The 21,043-nt window shown below is 44.4% G+C and overlaps 1 protein-coding gene across 3 annotated transcripts in view; it reads left to right on the forward strand.

The window, feature by feature from the left end:
• The window catches only part of LOC139563012 (ankyrin repeat domain-containing protein 11-like), a 140,168-nt gene that overhangs the window by 24,558 nt on the left and 94,567 nt on the right, over nt 1-21,043 (forward strand). For all 3 annotated transcript variants that reach the window (XM_071381244.1, XM_071381243.1, XM_071381245.1), the window contains exon 2: nt 9,497-9,575. The gene's annotated coding sequence lies outside the window, so the exon portion shown is untranslated. The remainder of the gene's footprint in view (nt 1-9,496; nt 9,576-21,043) is intronic.

A 21,043-nucleotide genomic window follows, 5' to 3' on the forward strand; every position in this document is an offset into this window, starting at 1 on the left:
TGGCGTTATCACTTGTGTTTTTATTTTATTTCAATCAGAATTTAAAGCTCCGTAAGGATTCTAAATACGACATTTCACATTCAAGTTGAATTTAACCCTGGCATGATATCCTCAGATGTCCATAGTCTACCCAACCAAGAGCTTACCCTGCCAGAGACTGATCTGTGTTACCCATGAGTGATGTCTTGTGTGTTTTAGCATGGCCCGGCTTAAAGTGAGTGTGCTTTGTCACTGTGCGGTCGGGGGATTTTCTTAGTAAGATTACAAGCCTGTATTCAAGCCCCATTTAAGAGGGAGTGCTCTGCTCTCCATTCTGGATTAGTCCAATCCCTGTATTCCTGCTGTGAGAACCAACAGGGTTCTGATTTTAACAGACACGTCACCATCCCCCCTGTCCATCCCAGTGAGGCCTGGCCCCTTAATCTGGCCTCACTTCCTGTTTTGTCCTGGCACCTCCAGCCCTTGGCATGGCCTGGCCTGGGCTCTAGTGTCATCCACTTCAATCGGTATGTTAACTTGAGATTCTTGCTGTTCCATTTCTAGCTGCTAAGATTGACAGAAAATGTTTTGCAGATGTAACATATATTTTCTTAATCTATGACTATTGCTATCTCTAATGGCTAGGGATGCACAGTTCGGTAAATGTTGCTGCCGACTAACCAACCCTCATTAACCGGTCAACAAACAGTTACATTTTTCCCAAACAGTAAAATGACGTGACCTACAGAAATTGCTATGCATGCATACAAGGAACTGACATTTTTCGTTAAGAGTTTAATGAAAACATGCAACAGTAGAAGCCTATCATCTTAGTCAAAAGGCTATATTTTTGAACATGCAACTCCTGTAATGAAGCCGCTAATAAAACATAATTTTCAAACATTTGCCAAAATGCCATTCGTGGGGAAACACTGTTCTCAACAGAGCACCTAATGCCAGCCGAGCTGAAAACACTGTTCTAAACAGAGCACCTAATGCCAGCCGAGCTGAAAACACTGTTCTAAACAGAGCACCTAATGCCAGCCGAGCTGAAAACACTGTTCTAAACAGAGCACCTAATGCCAGCCGAGCTGAAAACACTGTTCTAAACAGAGCACCTAATGCCAGCCGAGCTGAAAACACTGTTCTAAACAGAGCACCTAATACCAGCCGAGCTGAAAACACTGTTCTAAACAGAGCACCTAATGCCAGCCGAGCTGAAAACACTGTTCTAAACAGAGCACCTAATGCCAGCCGAGCTGAAAACACTGTTCTCAACAGAGCACCTAATGCCAGCCGAGCTGGAAACACTGTTCTCAACAGAGCACCTAATGCCAGCCGAGCTGAAAACACTGTTCTAAACAGAGCACCTAATGCCAGCCGAGCTGAAAACACTGTTCTAAACAGAGCACCTAATGCCAGCCGAGCTGAAAACACTGTTCTAAACAGAGCACCTAATGCCAGCCGAGCTGGAAACACTGTTCTAAACTAGAGGTCGACCGATTATGATTTTTCGATACAGATATCGATTTATTGGAGGACCAAAAAAAGACGATACCGATTAATTGGACGTTTTTTTGTTTTGTTGTTGTTTTTTTGTTTTTTAAATTATTTTAAAATTTGTAATAATGACAATTACAACAATACTGAATGAACACTTATTTTAACTTAACTTCTCTGCGCTACGGATCCCTTTTACGGGATCATTTTCCTAAACAACCGCTGAATTGCAGGGCGCAAAATATTACTAAAAATATTTATAATCATGCAATCACAAGTGAAATATACCAAAACACAGCTTAGCTTGTTGTTAACTTCTCACGAGTCACCATCCCGGTTCCGGGAGCACCCCCCACAGTAAAAAAAGCTGACTAGCATAGCCTAGCATAGCGTCACAAGTAAATACTAGCATCTAAATATCATTAAATCACAAGTCCAAGACACCAGATGAAAGATACAGATCTTGTGAATCCAGCCATCATTTCTGATTTTTAAAATGTTTTACAGGGAAGACACAATGTAAATCTATTAGCTAACCACGATAGCAAAAGACACAACTTTTTTTTCCCACCATTTTTTTCCTGCATGGGTAGCTATCACTAATTCGACTAAATAAAGATATATATAGCCACTAACCAAGAAACAACTTCATAAGATGACAGTCTGATAACATATTTATGGTATAGCATATGTTTTTTTAGAAAAATGTGCATTTTTCAGGTATAAATCACAGTTCTACATTGCAGCTGCAATCTGAAATAGTGCCGAAGCTGCCAGAATAATTACAGAGACCAACGTCAAATAACTAATTACTCATCTTAAAACATTTCTGAAAAATACACAGCGTACAGCAAATGAAAGCCCAACATCTTGTGAATCCAGCCAATATGTCAGATTTTAAGTGTTTTACGGCGAAAACACAATATAGCATTATATGAGCTTACCACAATAGCCAGAAACACAAGCAATTTACCAGCAGCACAGGTTAGCGATCGTAACAACCCAGCAAAAGATATATAATTTTACTAACCTTGATATACTTCATCAGATGACAGTCCTGTAACATCATATTACACAATGCATATAGCTTTTGTTTGAAAATGTGCATATTTAGCAGCACAAATCGTGGTTATGCAATGTAATCAGTAAAAACATGGCATGCATTCTGGCCGGCGCCATCTTGGAAAGGCACCTAATCTAATCAATAAATAATCGAAAACTTGACTAAAAAATACAGGTTGGACAGCAATTGAAAGATGCATTAGTTATTAATGCAACCGCTGTGTTAGATTTGTAAAATTAACGTTACTAGACATACAGTGTGCGTTACAGCCAGACCAGTGCCGCAATAATGGCCGAAAAATACTTTTACATTTTTCCACAGAACAACGAATTAACATCATAAATAGTTCTTACTATTAGTTGAGCTTCCATCAGAATCTTGGGCAAGGTGTCCTTTGTCCAAAAGAATCGTTGCTTTGTTGTAAAACGTCCTCTTCAACTTCGGAATTAGCAGCTAACAATAGCTACGTGGCACACACATGTCCAAATCCTCCAAACGCAATACTACGAAAATTCCGAAAATAGCAATATACTCGCATAAACTGATATAAATCGGTTTAAAATGACTTCGTTATGATGTTTCTAACACCTATATCGAATTAAATCACAGACGGATATATCTTAGGCCGATAACGAAAGCTTTTGAGCATGCCATTCTGATGTCCTCTCTTGCGTCTTGACGAGCGTCAAAAAGAACGGACCTCCCACTCCATGGCCTTTTATAAAGTCTGAGAAATACGTAGAGACTCCATTCCACTTCTCATTGGTTACTGACATCCAGGGGAAGGCGGGTGCAGTTCATTTCGACCCATAGGACACATACAGAGCTTTAAACTGATACGAGATCAGAGCCTAGTTTTCAGACCTTCGCAGTTCCTGTCATGATTTTCGCTGCAGAAAGACTTCTGGTTCACCCACAGACATAATTCAAACGGTTTTAGAAACTAGAGATTGTTTTCTATCCAATAGTAATAATAATATGCATATTGTACGAGCAAGAATTGAGTATGAGGCAGTTTCATTTGGGAACGCAAAATGTCGAAGTTGAAACAGCACTCCCTGTATTCTCAAGAGGTTAATCCACCTATCGTGTCAGATTTTGAAAATATGCTTTACAGAGAAAGAAATCCAAGCTTTTGTGAGTGTATCAATCAATGCTAGAACAGCTAGCCCCAAATTAGCATGGTCACAAAAGTCAGAAAAGCAATAAAATGAATCGCTTACCTTTGATAATCTTCGGATGTTTGCACTCAAGAGACTCCCAGTTACACAACAAATGTTATTTTTGTTCGTTAAATATTACTTTTATAACAAAAAAAACGCCATTTGGGTTGCGCATTATGTTCAGAAAACTAAAGCCTCGGTCCGTTCGACAAAAATTCCCAAAAGTATCCGTAATGGTCATGGAAACATGTCAAATGTTTTTTATAATCAATCCTCAGGTTGTTTTTAACAAACATAATCGATAATATTTCAACCGGACCGTAACCTATTCAATAAGAGAGAAAAAGAAAATGGAGAGCTACCCTATCACGCGCAGCAACTAATCAGAGGACACCTGACTACTTTTGAAAAATCTCGCTAATTTTTCAAAATAAAAGCGTGAAACTATGTCTAAAGCCTGGTCACAGCCTGGGGAAGCCATTGGAAAAGGAATATGGTTGATACCCCTTTTAAATGGAAGAAAGACGGGCCAGGAAACACAGATAAAAGATAAAAACAATCACTTCCGGGTTAGATTTTCTCAAGTGTTCGCCTGCAGAATCAGTTTTGTTATACTCAGACAATATTTTGACAGTTTTGGAAACTTTGGAGTGTTTTCTATCCTAATCTGTACATTATATCCATATTCTACGATCTGGACCTGAGAAATAGTCAGTTTACCTTGGGAACGTTATTTAAAAATATATATATATAAAAAAATCTGACCCCTAGCGTCAAGAGGTTATATAATACATCAATAAAAATAAATGTAGCCTCAAATAAATAATGAAACATGTTCAATTTGGTTTAAATAATGCAAAAACAAAGTGTTGGAGAAGAAAATAAAAGTGCAATATGTGCCATGTAAGAAAGCTAACGTTTAAGTTCCTTGCTCGTGAACATGAGAACATATGAAAGCTGGTGGTTCCTTTTAACATGAGACTTCAATATTCCCAGGTAAGAAGTTTTAAGTTGTAGTTAATGTAGTATTTATAGGACTATTTCTCTCTCTACCATATGTATTCCATATACCTTTGACTATTGGATGTTCTTATAGGCACTTTAGTATTGCCAGTGTAACAGTATAGCTTCCGTCCCTCTCCTCGCTCCTACCTGGGCTCGAACGAGGAACACATCGACAACAGCCACCCTCGAAGCAGCGTTACCCATCGCTCCACATAAGCCGTGGCCCATGCAGAGCAAGGGTAACAACTACTCCAAGTCTCAGAGCGAGTGACGTTTGAAACGCTATTAGCGTGCACCCCGCTAACTAGCTAGCCATTTCACATCGGTTACACCAGCCTAATCTCTGGAGTTGATAGGCTTGAAGTCATAAACAGCGCAATGCTTGAAGCACAGTGAAGAGCTGCTGGCAAAACGCACGAAAGTGCTGTTTGAATGAATGCTTACGAGCCTGCTGCTGCCTACCATTGCTCAGTCAGACTGCTCTATCAAATCATAGACTTAATTATAACATAATAACACACAGAAATACGAGCCTTAGGTCATTAATATGGTCCAATCCGGAAACTATCATTTCGAAAACAAAACGTTTATTATTTCAGTGAAATACGGAACCGTTCCGTATTTTATCTAACGGGTGGCATCCAGAAGTCTAAATATTGCTGTTACATTGTACAACCTTCAATGTTATGTCATAATTACGTAAATTTCTGGCAAATTAGTTCGCAACGAGCCAGGCTGCCCAAACTGTTGAATATACCCTGACTGCGTGCAATGAACGCAAGAGAAATTACACAATTTCACCTGGTTAATATTGCCTGCTAACCTGGATTTCTTTTAGCTAAATATGCAGGTTTAAAAAATATGTACTTCTGTGTATTGATTTTAAGAAAGGCATTGATGTTTATGGTTAGGTACAAGTTGGAGCAACTGCAGTCCTTTTTCCACGAATGCGCACCACATCGATTATATGCAACGCAGGACACGCTAGATAACTACACATGGTTGATGATATTACTAGTTTAACTAGTGATTATGATTGATTGATTGTTTTTTATAAGATAAGTTTAATGCTAGCTAGCAACTTACCTTAGCTTCTTACTGCATTTGCGTAACAGGCAGGTTAGAGCGTTGGACTAGTTAACTGTAAGGTTGCAAGATGGAATCCACGCGCTGACAAGGTAAAAATCTGTCGTTCTGCCCCTGACCAAGGAAGTTAACCCACCGTTCCTAGGCCATCATTGAAAATAATAATGTGTTCTTAAACTGACTTGCCTAGTTAAATAAAGGTGTAAAAATATATATATTTTAAAAATCGGCCAAATCGGTGTCCAAAAATACCGATTTCCGATTGTTATGAAAACTTGAAATCGGCCCTAATTAATCGGCCATTCCGATTAATCGGTCGACCTCTTTTCTAAACAGAGAGCACCTAATGCCAGCGGAGCTGAAAACACTGTTCTCAACAGAGCACCTAATGCCAGCCGAGCTGAAAACACTGTTCTCAACAGAGCACCTAATGCCAGCCGAGCTGATAACACTGTTCTCAACAGAGCACCTAATGCCAGCCGAGCTGATAACACTGTTCTCAACAGAGCACCTAATGCCAGCCGAGCTGAAAATGTGAGATAATGAGAAAGTGACAGATGAAAATCTCACTTAGAAACTTAGAATCTAATAACAACATCTAGGATGGGTTGTTAATATGACTAGGATTGGTCCTTTGTTTTCTCGACAATGAAAGAAAGTTGATATGAAAACCAATAGAACAGCAGAGAAATGCTGGTTAATGACAGCAGGAAGTCTTTATAAAATAATTGCCTCCATGTTTCTATGGTGGGATTTTGGCGAGGCTACTTTGAAGCAAGGTAAGACGTTTCTCATTTGAAGTAAAATGTTGAGGTTTCAAACAATTATGCAGCCTCAAGCTCACATTGCAAATTGGTGGGTGACACGCTGATAGCCTGCCTACCTTTGACTATAGCCTATGCACTCAAATGACGATTCGGAGGCGCGCTTTAATTCCGAATTGAGATTGAGAAATACAAATACTAGCTGTTTTTAATCGCGGCCATCAAAACATTTCAAATAAAAAAAAATTGACATGTGATTGCACTTAGAACTGTTATTTGTTGTGCAATGACTATGCTTATAAGAGCACTCCAGTATCAGCTTTTTGAGGAGCTGCTCTTGCTCTGTCTGACAGTTGATAGGCTATTCCGCTCCTCAAACTAGGCTCTGTATTAGAGGTCGACCGATTAATCGGGGCCGATTTTCAAGTTTTTATAACAATCGGAAATCGGTATATTTGGGCGCTAATTTGCCGATTTTAAAAGTAAAAAAAAAAATATAAATATATATATATTTTTTTTTTCACCTTTATTTAATCTTTATTTAACTAGGCAAGTCAGTTAAGAACACATTCTTATTTTCAATGACGGCCTAGGAACTTTCTGCCTAGTTAAAAAATACAGATTTTTAACCTTGTCAGCTCGGGGGATTCAATCTTGCAACCTTACTAGTCCAACTAGTCCAATGCTCTAACACTGATTACATTGCACTCCACGAGGAGCCTGCCTGTGCCGCGAATGCAGTAAGCTAAGTTGCTAGCTAGCATTAAACTTATCTTATTAAACACAATCAATCAATGACTGTCATTGCTCCAATGTGTACTTAACCATAAACATCAATGCCTTTCTTAAAATCAATACACAAGTATATATTTTAAACCTGCATATTTAGCTAAAAGTAATCCAGGTTAGCAGGCAATATTAACCAGGTGAAATTGTGTAATTTCTCTTGCGTTCATTGCACGCAGAGTCAGGGTATATGCAACAGTTTGGGCCGCCTGGCTCTTTGCGAACTAATTTGCCAGAATTTTACGTAATTATGACATAACATTAAAGGTTGTGCAATTTAACAGGAATATTTAGACTCATGGATGCCACCCGTTAGATAAAATACGGAACGGAATAAACGTTTTGTTTTCGAGGTGATAGTTTCCGGATTAGTCAAAGGTATATGGTTTAGAGAGAAATAGTCGACGCGTTATAATTCCTGTAATAACTTGCGGCTGAACTTGAAATGGGTTCCTTCGTTATTTTACCGTTCATGTCTTCCATAGAGAATGTCTTGATCTACTTCAAATAAGGTCTGTGTTTCGTGCAGGCTTAAACCGCCTCGACGTTTTGATACCCGTGTAAATCTCACTAGGATAAGGTAACGTTTGTCAACATATTTTCATAAATCCACTCTACAAAAAAAATGATCTTCGCTTATATTTAGCCAATATTGATCAGAGTTACCTTGTCCTATGGATATCTACACAGTTATAAAATTGGCAAGGTGGTGTAAGCCTACACGAAACACAGACCTTATTTTAAGTGAATCTAAAAGTATCCTATGGAATAAATGAAGGAACCGCTTTTCAGATTTTGCTAGAAGGTGTCATGGGAATTATGACTCGCACTTTGGTCGTCAATTCTTACCATGCCCATTATTAAAATAGGATTTCCTGCATATAGAAATGACAGTTTTTGTTTTCAACATTCATCACAGGTAACTTAAACTCTGTTTTTATTCAAACAGTTAAGAGTATTTGTCTCCTAAGCAGACTCTTCAGTATCATTGTCACTTCAGAGCTGTGTGTGTGTGTGTATTTATGTATTATATTAAGTTAAAATAAAAGTGTTCATTGTTCATTCAGTATTGTTGCAATTGTCATTATTACAAAAATGTGTGTGTGTGTGTGTGTGTGTGTGTACGATATATATATATATATATATATATATATATATATATAAAACATTTATTTTAATTTTATATAAATCGGCCGATTTAATCGGTATTTTTGTCCTCCAATAATCGTTATCGGCGTTGAAAAATCATAATCGGTCGACCTCTACTCTGTATGCTTTGCGTGTGTGATAAATAAGATGCATGACGACTAACGAAAATACACGCTGCAATTTAATTCCGCTAAATTTTGCGAATTATCCTGTAGACCGGTGGAATATATTTTCTGTGGCTAACCGATTTAACCGTTAACATCTCTACTAGTGGAATGCGATTTTGCTTTCATGGCCTCGCACACAAGAATAATGGCAGTCTGACAGATTCGGTAAGCTTTGCACCTGTTCTCTTCAGAAGGAAAGTGGGCAAGATACAAGCAAACGCCTTTTTTGTATTTATTTCAGTAATTTCTGAAAAGAACAAACTCTTGGTTAATAACGCCCTCTAAGACTGAAAGCATGTTATTCTCTATCCTTAGACATATACTTTCCCACAATACCACTGAGCCTAACTGCGGGGGTGTGTGGTCCTCTTGAGCCAACTTGTTATCACCATTTGTGCTAGTGGACACACTCAATGTTATTTGAACAACTGCCATGGAACAAATGTGAGCGAGGGGCTAGCTGACAGCGACACAGGAATGTAACCGATGTGGCACAACTGAAGGCCTTTGAAAAGCCCCTCTATCTTTCAAATCCTGATAAACCCCTGCCCTCAGTTGGGACAAAGCTAGGGTTGGGGTTGGCCCCGGGGGGGGGGTGGGGGGGGGTTGAGGGGCTGTGGCTGGGGTGGTGGTTGTGAGGGGCTGTCTACAGGGGTAGGAGAGGCTGGCATGGTGTGGGGCTTTGACCTTTGAAAGGTTGCACTAAGATACTGTGTTGGGGGAATAGGACAACCTGAGTGGCGAAGATGACTCCCTACACCAGATCTCATTAGGAATGTTGAACGCCAACTAACAGCTCCGTAACTAATCCTTCGGTTTTCTTTTGTTTTGTAGGATTCTTTGGATTTCCCTACTGCAGCCCTTTTTAAAGCAGGATTTTAACGTCACCCATCCGCAGACAGCCATGGAATCGGTATGTATTGCTACATTCTCTCCACGTTGTTTCTGGAGCCATCTCTGTTTCTTGGTCCCTGTGTTTGTCACGACGTACTGAAGGTTTGAACACGCTGTATAATGTTATGAAACGTTGTTTACAGAAAGGGGGTTGTTTTCTAAGGCCCGTATTCCTGTACACCAGCAGTCTTGTTGTTTTGACTTGTCAGATTTCTCCAAACTGTCTCAGATGCTAAATATAGGACACTCATATGGCACCATAGAGAGGGTTTGCTGTGGAACTGCGTACCGGTCTGTGTGTGTGGCTATAGACTTATCATTTCAAGCTATGAGAGAGAGAGTAGGAGAGAGAGAGAGAGTGGGAGAGGGCCAGACAGGAGCAGTGCTAGTACCAGCTGGCAGCTTTAAAGCCCTGCACTCTCAACTGGAATGTGTATTTTAAGAGCAGGGCTTAGTGCAGGCCCAGGCCCTGCCTTCCTGTCCCTTTGTTAAAGGGGTTCTGTGTTTTAGCTGGTGTGGGCTTGTGCGTGTGTGTGTGTGCATGGTTGTTTGTGTGGCGAGCAACTTGGTTTGGAAAGTAGGTCACCGCTCCCGTAGAGCTCAGTGTCACTAATGAAGTGTCCCTCTCCTGCATGCGACTCATGTGACCGTGCTGCTCGATCAGTAAGTAGTGGCAGCCCACGCCTCTGAAGAGACGGCCGCCTTTTCCCCACGGCACACAGAGAGACTTTCAGAATGGGCGCTGTACAATCGATCTCCCCTCTCGTTCTCTCCCTACTCTCATTTTGTTCTCCTATTCCTTCTGTAGCCTTCTCTTTAGCCAGACGCTCTGTGCAACGGGAGCTGGTGATGTTTACCTCCTGAAATCATTCCGGATCTGCTTACTGTCAGTGGAAACCAAGGAAACTGATCAAAAAAGCTCATTATGCTGCCAGTACTGTTTCTCTCCCCCCCACCCCACCTCTCCTCATGTGATGCCAGTCACATGGTTTCCAGGCACCAGTAGAGTAAATCAGAATCAGATTTTATTTTTAACTGCTCTACATCCTCCACTTTGCCAATGGTTAGCAGAAACAGACGTAGGTTATGGTGTACCTCTCTCTCCCTCTGTTTCAAGCTCTGTTGCCTCTCTCTCCTCTCTTTCGCTCTTTGCCACTCCTTGTCTCTCGCTCTCTCCACTCTTCCTTTCTATCTCTCTCGCTCTCTGTCTCTCGCTCTCTGGCTCTCTGTCTCTGGCTCTCTGTCTCTGGCTCTCTGTCTCTGGCTCTCTGTCTCTGGCTCTCTGTCTCTCGCTCTCTGTCTCTGGCTCTCTGTCTCTGTCTCTCTGTCTCTCGCTCTCTGTCTCTCGCTCTCTGTCTCTGGCTCTCTGTCTCTGTCTCTCTGTCTCTGGCTCTCTGTCTCTGGCTCTCTGTCTCTGGCTCTCTGGCTCTCTGTCTCTGGCTCTCTGTCTCTGGCTCTCTGTCTCTGGCTCTCTGTCTCTGGCTCTCTGTCTCTGGCTCTCTGTCTCTGGCTCTCTGTCTCTGGCTCTCTGTCTCTGGCTCTCTGTCTCTGGCTCTCTGTCTCTGGCTCTCTGTCTCTGGCTCTCTGTCTCTCGCTCTCTGTCTCTGGCTCTCTGTCTCTGGCTCTCTGTCTCTGGCTCTCTGTCTCTCGCTCTCTGTCTCTCGCTCTCTGTCTCTCGCTCTCTGTCTCTGGCTCTCTGTCTCTGGCTCTCTGTCTCTGGCTCTCTGTCTCTGGCTCTCTGTCTCTGGCTCTCTGTCTCTGGCTCTCTGTCTCTGGCTCTCTGTCTCTGGCTCTCTGTCTCTGGCTCTCTGTCTCTCGCTCTCTGTCTCTGGCTCTCTGTCTCTGGCTCTCTGGCTCTCTGGCTCTGGCTCTCTGGCTCTGTCTCTCTGTCTCTCTGTCTCGCTGTCTCTCGCTCTCTGTCTCTCGCTCTGTCTCTCGCTCTCTTTCTCTCGCTCTCTGTCTCTCGCTCTCTGTCTCTCGCTCTCTGTCTCTCGCTCTCTGTCTCTCGCTCTCTGTTTCTCTGTGTGTAGCCTGCTCCCAGCCCTCGGTGGTGCTGATATTATTGTCAGCGTTATCTGCTAGTTGGGAGTTGTGCTGTGTTGGACGGTAGTGCAGATGAAAGGGTGTCTCTCCTGTGAATGCTCTCCCTGCATCGTTTTGCCTCTGCTCATTACCAGCTTGTTTTTTTCTTCTTCTCTCCCTCTCCCTCCTCCCCTTTTCCAAAGTAGGCCTATTCTTCAATAGGATTAGTCTGCAGCACTCTGAACAGGAAAGTGGGCCCTGCCAGTCATATTACATAACTCTCATAGCCTGGCTTGAGACAACTATAGGGGCTTTGTTCCCCCAGACCCCGCTCCCACCCGCCTACCTCTCCCCCTGGCAGGCCACATGCTAATGCTCTATTGAAAGAGTCTGTGTGCTCCAAACAGGCATGGCTCTGTGGCCAGGGAGGAGAGAAACTCTGCATCATTACCCTGCAAATTGACATTTCACTCATATCTTTCGCTGAGGAATGTGAACTCAAGGCAGAAGGAGCGGGAACTTTGTTGTGATTAGGTTTTCTTGTAAGCACGTTGAATGATGAGATGATATAGGAGGTTGTGGACCGTCCAAAGGATTGAACCTTTGCGGTGTTGGCGTGCCAAATGTATTGGTTTTCTCTCCCTTCTGACTAGACTAGTGTGCCCCGTTAACCACTTAGGTTGCAGACCTGTATTGTTGTAGTTACATTGTTCTGTGGCATAGGTCCATGCCTCGTGATTCTGTAGCTTATTTGAGCAGAAGTTTGAAGGTTTGTACCTTAGTAGGCTTGTTGCGTAATGTGAAGAGCAGGATTGGTAGGGGATAAAATGGTGCCTTTACCCAAGGTTTTCCTTGTCATGCTGTTCCAAGTCATTAGAGCTGAGCACCGAGGAGGAACCAAATCAAATTTATTTATATAGCCCTTCGTACATCAGCTGATATCTCAAAGTGCTGTACAGAAACCCAGCCTAAAACCCTAAACAGCAAGCAATGCAGGTGTAGAAGCACAGTGGCTAGGAAAAACTCCCTAGAAAGGCCATTAACCATTCTTTAAGATGATATCCAAGCGTATGTTGTCATTGTTCCATTAATCAGCGCAGCTGCTGATCGGCTGAGGTTCATGATCAAACACACCCTGAAAGGAAGTGTCAACTAGCTCTCATCCCGCTGTAGAGGGAGGGATGTTGGTAGCTATGGTGGGTATCGCCAATACGTGACGACTCCAATCGGCGTTACGGTCTGGCTGATGGAAAACGCCTACATGTATTTTTCAACTAACCTGCACTTGCCGACACTTTGTTCTCGAAATCAGCAAAAAGTGTATCTTATAAATGTGCAGGTGGTTACAAAAACCAGAGACTATTCCGAAAGATATTAAATCCATGTTTTGTATTGAGTGAGAAATGCCTCTTGCATGTGTAGATCTTTGTTTTGGACGCACTGTGTGACGTGCTGTCATCTTCTACACTTGGCCGAGCCACATAGACAATCAATCCTAGTTCCTGCCAAGATGCTGGGAAATGCTAGATGTGCAGCAGCTAAGATGGCGAGGAACCTACTCGGGCAGCACAAAACTTTCAGAATATTTTTGGGTAGAACCACATGCAACTGGACACAAGCGTTTAATAAGATACTATATTTCCCGAATCGAGAACCAAGTCTCGCCAAATGCAGGTTAGTTGAAAGACACATGGCATCGTTTTCCAATAGCCAGACCGTAATGCCGATTTGTAGTCATCACATATCGGCGATACCCACCGTAGCTAGACGGTAGGTAGCATCCAGCTGTCTCTGTCTGTCCACTCACAGGACACAACTATAAATGCGGATTTCGTAAGTGTGCGGTCACCAGCTCCAATCAAATATAACCCCTTTGACAAACGGGCTGAGACACTGACCTTTGGGTGTGGCTTGATGGCAGAAACGTTGTATTGTGTGTTTGTCTTTGCAGATGGCACAGGTTCAGATGGCGAAGCCCCATGGCTGCTAGAGGAGTTGGAGGTAGTAATAGGAAGGTACAGGGGTCACGTCCCACTGCTTCTGAAGGAGTTGGAGGTAGCCGTAGTAATAGGAAGGTACAGGGGTCACGTCCCACTGCTTCTGAAGGAGTTGGAGGTAGCCGTAGTAATAGGAAGGTACAGGGGTCACGTCCCACTGCTTCTGAAGGAGTTGGAGGTAGCCGTAGTAATAGGAAGGTACAGGGGTCACGTCCCACTGCTTCTGAAGGAGTTGGAGGTAGCCGTAGTAATAGGAAGGTACAGGGGTCACGTCCCACTGCTTCTGAAGGAGTTGGAGGTAGCCGTAGTAATAGGAAGGTACAGGGGTCACGTCCCACTGCTTCTGAAGGAGTTGGAGGTAGCCGTAGTAATAGGAAGGTACAGGGGCCACGTCCCACTGCTTCTGAAGGAGTTGGAGGTAGCCGTAGTAATAGGAAGGTACAGGGGCCACGTCCCACTGCTTCTGAAGGAGTTGGAGGTAGCCGTATTAATAGGAAGGTACAGGGGCCACGTCCCACTGCTTCTGAAGGAGTTGGAGGTAGCCGTAGTAATAGGAAGGTACAGGGGCCACGTCCCACTGCTTCTGAAGGAGTTGGAGGTAGCCGTAGTAATAGGAAGGTACAGGGGCCACGTCCCACTGCTTCTGAAGGAGTTGGAGGTAGCCGTATTAATAGGAAGGTACAGGGGCCACGTCCCACTGCTTCTGAAGGAGTTGGAGGTAGCCGTAGTAATAGGAAGGTACAGGGGCCACGTCCCACTGCTTCTGAAGGAGTTGGAGGTAGCCGTAGTAATAGGAAGGTACAGGGGCCACGTCCCACTGCTTCTGAAGGAGTTGGAGGTAGCCGTATTAATAGGAAGGTACAGGGGGCCACGTCCCACTCTGCCACTGAAATGGTTTTTGATGGCAGGATGGGCAAGCGGCACACTGGGCTTTGGAAATTGGCATCTAGGTGTGAGAATGAAAAGGACAAATAGCGCCAGCTACATAGAAAATAGTTTGTAAGTGCCGACTACGGGGCGCTCTCCCGTGAGGTACGAAGTGGTGGGGAGATGGGAAGGAAAAAAATTTCAATCTTCAATATGTCAAAAGAGAACATTGCTTTGAATGCAGTTTGTGTGTGGAGAAAGCGGAGAACAGGATGTATCCATTTTTTAATGAAGAGATGTTATGCTGCTGGCTTGAAAAGAATGTGCTGCTCAGAGGTCAGGGTTGATTCTCATGCTCTGCTCAAGGGTATGAGCTGCTGACAGCCAGGCAGACCAGTGTTTGTCCCACCACTCCCACACACACGGTCAGAACCAAGCTCACCCACCACTGCAACACACTGACTGCAGAGGAGAGGGGACTGGCTGTGATGATAGATAGCCAGTGCTATTCTGAAATGGTCAGATTTGTAGTGTGTGTCTGGATGCTGAGGAGTTGGCTGGGTGTTTTGTAGATGGGACAGAATGTTTTTAAATGTTCTATCTCCCCTTCTCCAGAGCCAAGTTCCCATCAGCGAGTCGTCCGTACACTAAGTCTGTGTTTAGATCTTAAGTCTAATTTTAGAGCTGAGCTTTGGCTTAAGCGCTGAGAATAACAGGATAACAGTAGCCTCTTTACTTTGCCTTTAACCAATAGATATGACAGTGGTGTTGCATTGGACAAGACTAGACAATGGCCTCACGTGGTTCTGTTCAATCAGGGTCCAAGAGACCAGATTGACTGGTCCTAGCCTGCTCGCTGTCCCTCAGCCTCTCTCCCTCCAGTACATAACCTCTGAACAGTGCTATGTACCCGCCAGGCACCCAGTGTCTCCCTCTCTGGGCCTCTCTACTGTACCTGTACCTCCACCCCTCGTCTCCTCAGAGGATCAAACAGTCCCCGTCAAATCCGGGAGAGGGAGGGGGGGGGGGCAAAACCCAGTGGAACAAATGATTGTGTTTGTTCTAATGTGAGTTAAAGGGGCCCTCCCACAGCGTCTCCTGGCAGCCTGTGTTTCTGCCTGTTTGCTAGGGTGTTTAGAACTCTGGCTGGGTGGTTTAAAGAACATGGATTGCCATGGAGACATTGTGCATTATTTCTATATCTGACCCTTTCAGTTCAATCTGCAAGCTGTAATTGGATTATTTGTAGTGTAACGCGTTTCATCTCTTTCTCTGTAGAGCGAGAATGGAAATATGAAGGATTTGTTTGCTATATCTGACTGGTAGAGTATAGTGTCAGCTCAGCAGCCTGACTGTGAAAAGGCCGACACCACAGTGCTCTTCTGCACTTTGTTAGTGTTGTATTTATGGGAAAGGACAGTTTGATATGAGTGATGGGACTTAGTGCAGATAAATTGGTTATTTCTGCCTTACCTTTCACTTCTTAATTTGTCAATGTCACCAAACTGGTCAGCCCAACTCCAGGGCAGCTAGCCTACTTCTCAATCCACAACACTAGGGTTTTCATCTATTTCTGACTTTACTGTCAATGTCTGTGTGAATTGAGTACTCCATATTAAAATGATTAACAAGAGAAAATGTATAATCATATTCTGAAATCTATAGAACACGATCAATAAATATCTCTAAACATTGGCTCAACGATTTGCTTGGGTAGCATTACTTTTCTTGCTGTTTCACTTGCAGCTGTTGTGTACAAGTTCTGAGATGATTGTGTCTGTAGAAATCGGTGAAGTGAGCGAGCGGGCAAGATGGCAGAAAGAGGAGCCACAACAACCATTATCCTCTTCTCTGTCGTTCCCCCATCCCCTCCCTCCCCCATCCCCGAGTGACGCTGTGGTTTTTCCCCTGACTGCTGCCAGGTCTCTCCCTCCCCCTCTCTTCTCTCGGGATCATGATGACTGAGCTGTTTGTACGGGGCTGGAGATTAGCAGGCTAATGTAGTGTTGAGTGGGAGAGCAGAAGCCGAGGCACGGACAGCCACAGTGATGGGCCCTGGGCCTGCTGAACAACACTAGGCACACCCCCTAACATTGGGCCTGGGTTGTCCTGGGGGCAGCCTGACAGCTTCAGGGTAAGCTATACCCTTGTAGTGGTGAATGGAATGTATTGAGTTTGTATTAAATACACACACAGCCTAATCTCTTGCACTGAGTGCTCTGGTAGTAGACGGGCCTATTTTAGGGAGCCACTTATTAAAGGTTGAATGAGTGGAGTAGCTTGTTCCCTCGTCTCTGGTTTCTCACCATAATGGCAGCCATAATGGCTCCGTTTCTGATTTATGTCAGGCGGGATCTGATTTCAGGAAACTCTGTTTTTTTTCTTCTTCCAGTAATCTGAATTCCCTGTGCTCCCCACCCAGTCCATCTCAGGGGAGCCTGGAGCAAAGTGCTCAGGCCTGGGCGGACAGAACTGTAGCACGGCTGCCCAGCCCACTGGCAGGCAGTTGCAACCCAATCCTGCTCTCAGCTTTTTGGTTCAGTCCGCTGTCACTCCAGCAGCCAGAGCACTGTGACCTTGGTTTCAAGTAGCCCTGGCTTGGTAGTAAGCCAATACCACTCCTGGGATGGTGTGACCTTGTTCACCAGCCCACTGTACGTCTGCATGCCTCTCTCCCCCCTTTGGGAGAAGGGACGACCTTTGCTTGCTGTGATAATTCAATGCAACAACAAGAAATTGAGTCATTGGCTGGTCATTGGGCCTGTCCTGCTTGTGGTTGCATAAAGGCTGTTGCATGTCGTATTAACCTGTCCTGGGCTCTGCTCTGAGAGGCTCGGAGTCAGAGCTATCTGTCTTATGTGATCGTTTATGTGGTTCTCTGTGTGGGCTACAGCAAAAGACTGTTACGTCAGCATCAAATGAGCTCCCTCTAGTCTAGTACACCTGTCATTTGGCCACTTGGCTTGGTTGGAACTGTGAAATTACTTTTCCCCTTTTTTCAATCAACTTATTGGAGCCCTGGCCAATCAGTGGGTTTGTGTCGTGTCGCTGATACAGGGATGGAACGGCACGTTGTATTGTCTGAATGAACGGAACTGCTCAGTAGCTAGGCTAACTGATATGCTTTCTTAGTGAAATCCTATGGCTTCTTTTGTGGTTGAGGTTTGTTTGTGTTGTGCCAAATCACTGTTCTCCAGTGCTGGTTAGTGAGCCACATACTTGTTGTCACAGAGTGGTAAAGCCTTACGGAAACACAGTGGGTACCAGCAGTGTATCTGACTGAACAACACGGACTTATAGTTCAGCAGCTGGACCGGTCTCTCGTCAGCATCCTGTTAAATCATGATGTGGCTGAAGTGGATAGCAGCCGTCTTAGGGGCTCCTGATCAATTCTGCACTCCAGCCACCCAGGCCATAGACTTCTCTCTGCTACCGCACAGCGCTACCGGTGCACCAAGTCTGAAACCAACAGGACCCTGAACAGCTTCTACCCACAAGCCATATGACTGTTAATCAAGGCTACTAAAATGACTACTCGGACTACCTGCATTGACCCTTTTTTGTTTTTTCTAACACTCTTGCACTGACTCTACACACACACACACACACACACACACACACACACACACACACACACACACACACACACACACACACACACACACACACACAGTGTTAGTGTGCCTGCCTGTTTTAAATGACTTAGTGCTATCTGGATGAAACCTAAAAGAATGTGTGTTTCCTGTTCTGTTGCGAGGCGTGTAGGGGTGCAAGGCATTTTGTTTTTGTTGCCTGTTGTACTGCGTGCTGTGTCCTGGCCCGTGAATGCAGAGAAACATAGAGGGTTAAGCAGGCCTGGGCTTCTCTCTGCTCTCTCTCTCCGGATCCAGGTGTTCATCTATCAGTGGGCTCATGGCGACAGACAGCAGACACTTAATGTGGGCCCTGTGTGTGTGTGTGCCCCCTCCCTGCTCCTGGTTTTGATTCACTCCAGCTGGCCTCACTGGAATCAGCTCTGAATTGGCCCAGGCTTGTATGCTGGGGAGAATTCATGCTTGAAATTGTAATTGCTGTTGTATGTGAAGATGAGCCCCCCCCCCCCCTTCACTTGAAGTTTCCATTTTTGCAAATGGGGGGTTATTGCTTAAAGTGCTTTGTTATATTATGTAAACATGATTTCTAGACTGATACAAAAACTCTTTACATAAAAGGAATGTAAAGATCTGTGCTTTCCATATACCTCTTATGTAAACACAATGCGCTGCCCTGTCATAAGCTCTTGGTGCCCTTGGATGGAGTGAACCTTCTCACTACAGAGGGGGTACTACAAAGAAGGATCAATGAGCGAGCCAGCTAACTTTGATAAACAACTATGAAATAGCTGTTTTTTATGTTTCATTAAGAAAGCATGACTTAGATATGTGTTTTTGGTTGTTGAGTCAATTAGGCCATGCCCATTTCAAGCGTATCTTTCTAAAAATACACGTTATTTCAGAATAGTTAGGCAAGTTATCTGGCTAACTCATTGCTCCTGCTTGGTAGTATACCCTTAGGGCTGGTATAATGGTGAGATGGATAGATCCTGAGAAACAGAGCAGTAGATTGATGTTTTGGACCAAGTTGTTGTTGTTCAGCTGTTCACAGAGATGGTGATAAAGAGTGTGGGGAGAGATCGAGTCACTGAGCATCTCTGTGTGTCCATGCTCTCTGACGGAGCCAAGCAGGGGAACAGACGAGGCAGCAGATGGGCCTTCTCAGACTTAACCCTTCCCACGCCTCTCGCGGTCCTGTCTGTCCAGGCAGGCAGGAAGGAAGGAACGCTCTCATGGCTCGCTCTCTCCACCTCAGTGTTCATGTCATCTCCACTATGGCGGACCATCGGTGTCTGATGAGAAGTGGTCAGGATGACACATGGCTGTCTCCATTGGGGACAACAGTGTGCTCCCTCATCCTCTCTCTCGGTCCCCCTATCCCGCTCTCTCACACTCCCTCTCCCCTGCTGAGAAAGGGCCTGGTGTACTGCTGCTCCAGATTTATGGAAATGAAGACACAACACACCCCTGTGATAACCACTGGCTGCCTGCCAACTCGGTCAGATGACCGCTGTCTGTGAGCGACAGGTCTGTCTGTCTCAGTGGGCGGTAAACGCGCGCTTAGTTTGAATCTGACTACCCTGCTACTGAGAATCTCTGGTCTACGCATATAACATGCTCACCTGCTATCTCCAAATGCAGATCTAGCATTGTTATCTGTTAATCCATTTCTGCTCAGCCAACTTTATGGATGGTTTCCCTTCTCCCTCCTGGCCCCAGTGCTTTAAATAGAAACCCCTCTGGGAGGATCGATACAAACTCCAGGGTAATTGATGAGGAGGCCGGCTCTGTGATGACCTGGACCCTGCAAGTGGGAACCTGATGAGATTACAAGGTGGGAAACGGGGGTTCATCACATGCATATTAATCTTTCTCTTTTGGAGAAGCCCTACTGGGTTGCTCTGTCTGTAGGTGTCCACTGCCTGGAAAGCTAATTGGATCCACTTTTCTCTTTCAGGGAATTCAAGGTTGTGTCTTAGATTGTGTTCCCTTTCCAGATAGTCTCCATCTGTTGCACTGCCATATGACCAATACTGTTATCTGGCAGCAGCTCTTTCTGGTTCTGTAATGAATACTAGCTTTACTCATCAGTGAAGAGAATAGCAGCAGCCAAACAGTCATTTCAATCCATGGTTTAATCTTCGAGTAAACTATAGTCTGTGATACCATCTCTTGATACTTCTTAACAAAGGGCCATGCTATAGGCCCGTCTTAGGCCCCAACCTCACCCGTTTGGCCAAGGAAAAGGGCCTAAATTGTTAGCTATCCACAGTGTCCTCTGGGCTGTTTAGGCTTGGGTTCTCCTTTTTGTTTGGTGGGGAGGGGAGGCTGTGTATTATTCAACCTGACCCAACCTGATGCAGGGCAGTAGGGTGGCTCTCTCCTCTCTCTCATTGTCCTGCTTTCATTCTCATTTCACTTCTCAAGGCTCTCTGGACAAAAGTGGCTTTTCTGGTGACCTCTGGCAAAGACTTGATGACCTCCCAATGATCGCCAGGGAGGCTTTATGTCCTCCCCATTCTGTTATTGTTTGGGGAACAGAAAGCAGCTCTCGGTCTCTGTTCATTTGAGGCCTGGATTGGAATGGTGATGGCTGGAGCTGTTGATGATGCATGGTGTGACTGATGAGGTGGAACACTTGGGCCATGGAGCCCATTGCTATAGTGCCTAAATGAATGGATCTCCACAGCCTCCAGTCCAGAACCCAGAGGACAGAAGGCCTCACATTAGCCCCAGATTGAAGGGTTTCTGTTTTGGTGTGGTTTTGGTTTACTTTTCAGAGTAAGTTGTCTGCTTCCGTGCAGTGGTGCCTGCCAGGAACCTACAGTGTCTGTCTTGGACATGGTTCGGTACCCTTGTCACCGCCTCTTGTGTTTGACTTGGACTTAGTGAAGGCAGGAATTTTGACTTCCACTCTGAAAGAAGCAGTGAAGGGGAGAGAGGGGATTGTATGTGTTTGTTTATGTGCCAGAGGTTCTGAAAAGTTGGACTGGACTCTCTCCCATGCT

This window comes from Salvelinus alpinus, chromosome 33 (genome assembly GCF_045679555.1).
Source record: "Salvelinus alpinus chromosome 33, SLU_Salpinus.1, whole genome shotgun sequence".
NCBI classification, from domain to species: domain Eukaryota; kingdom Metazoa; phylum Chordata; class Actinopteri; order Salmoniformes; family Salmonidae; genus Salvelinus; species Salvelinus alpinus.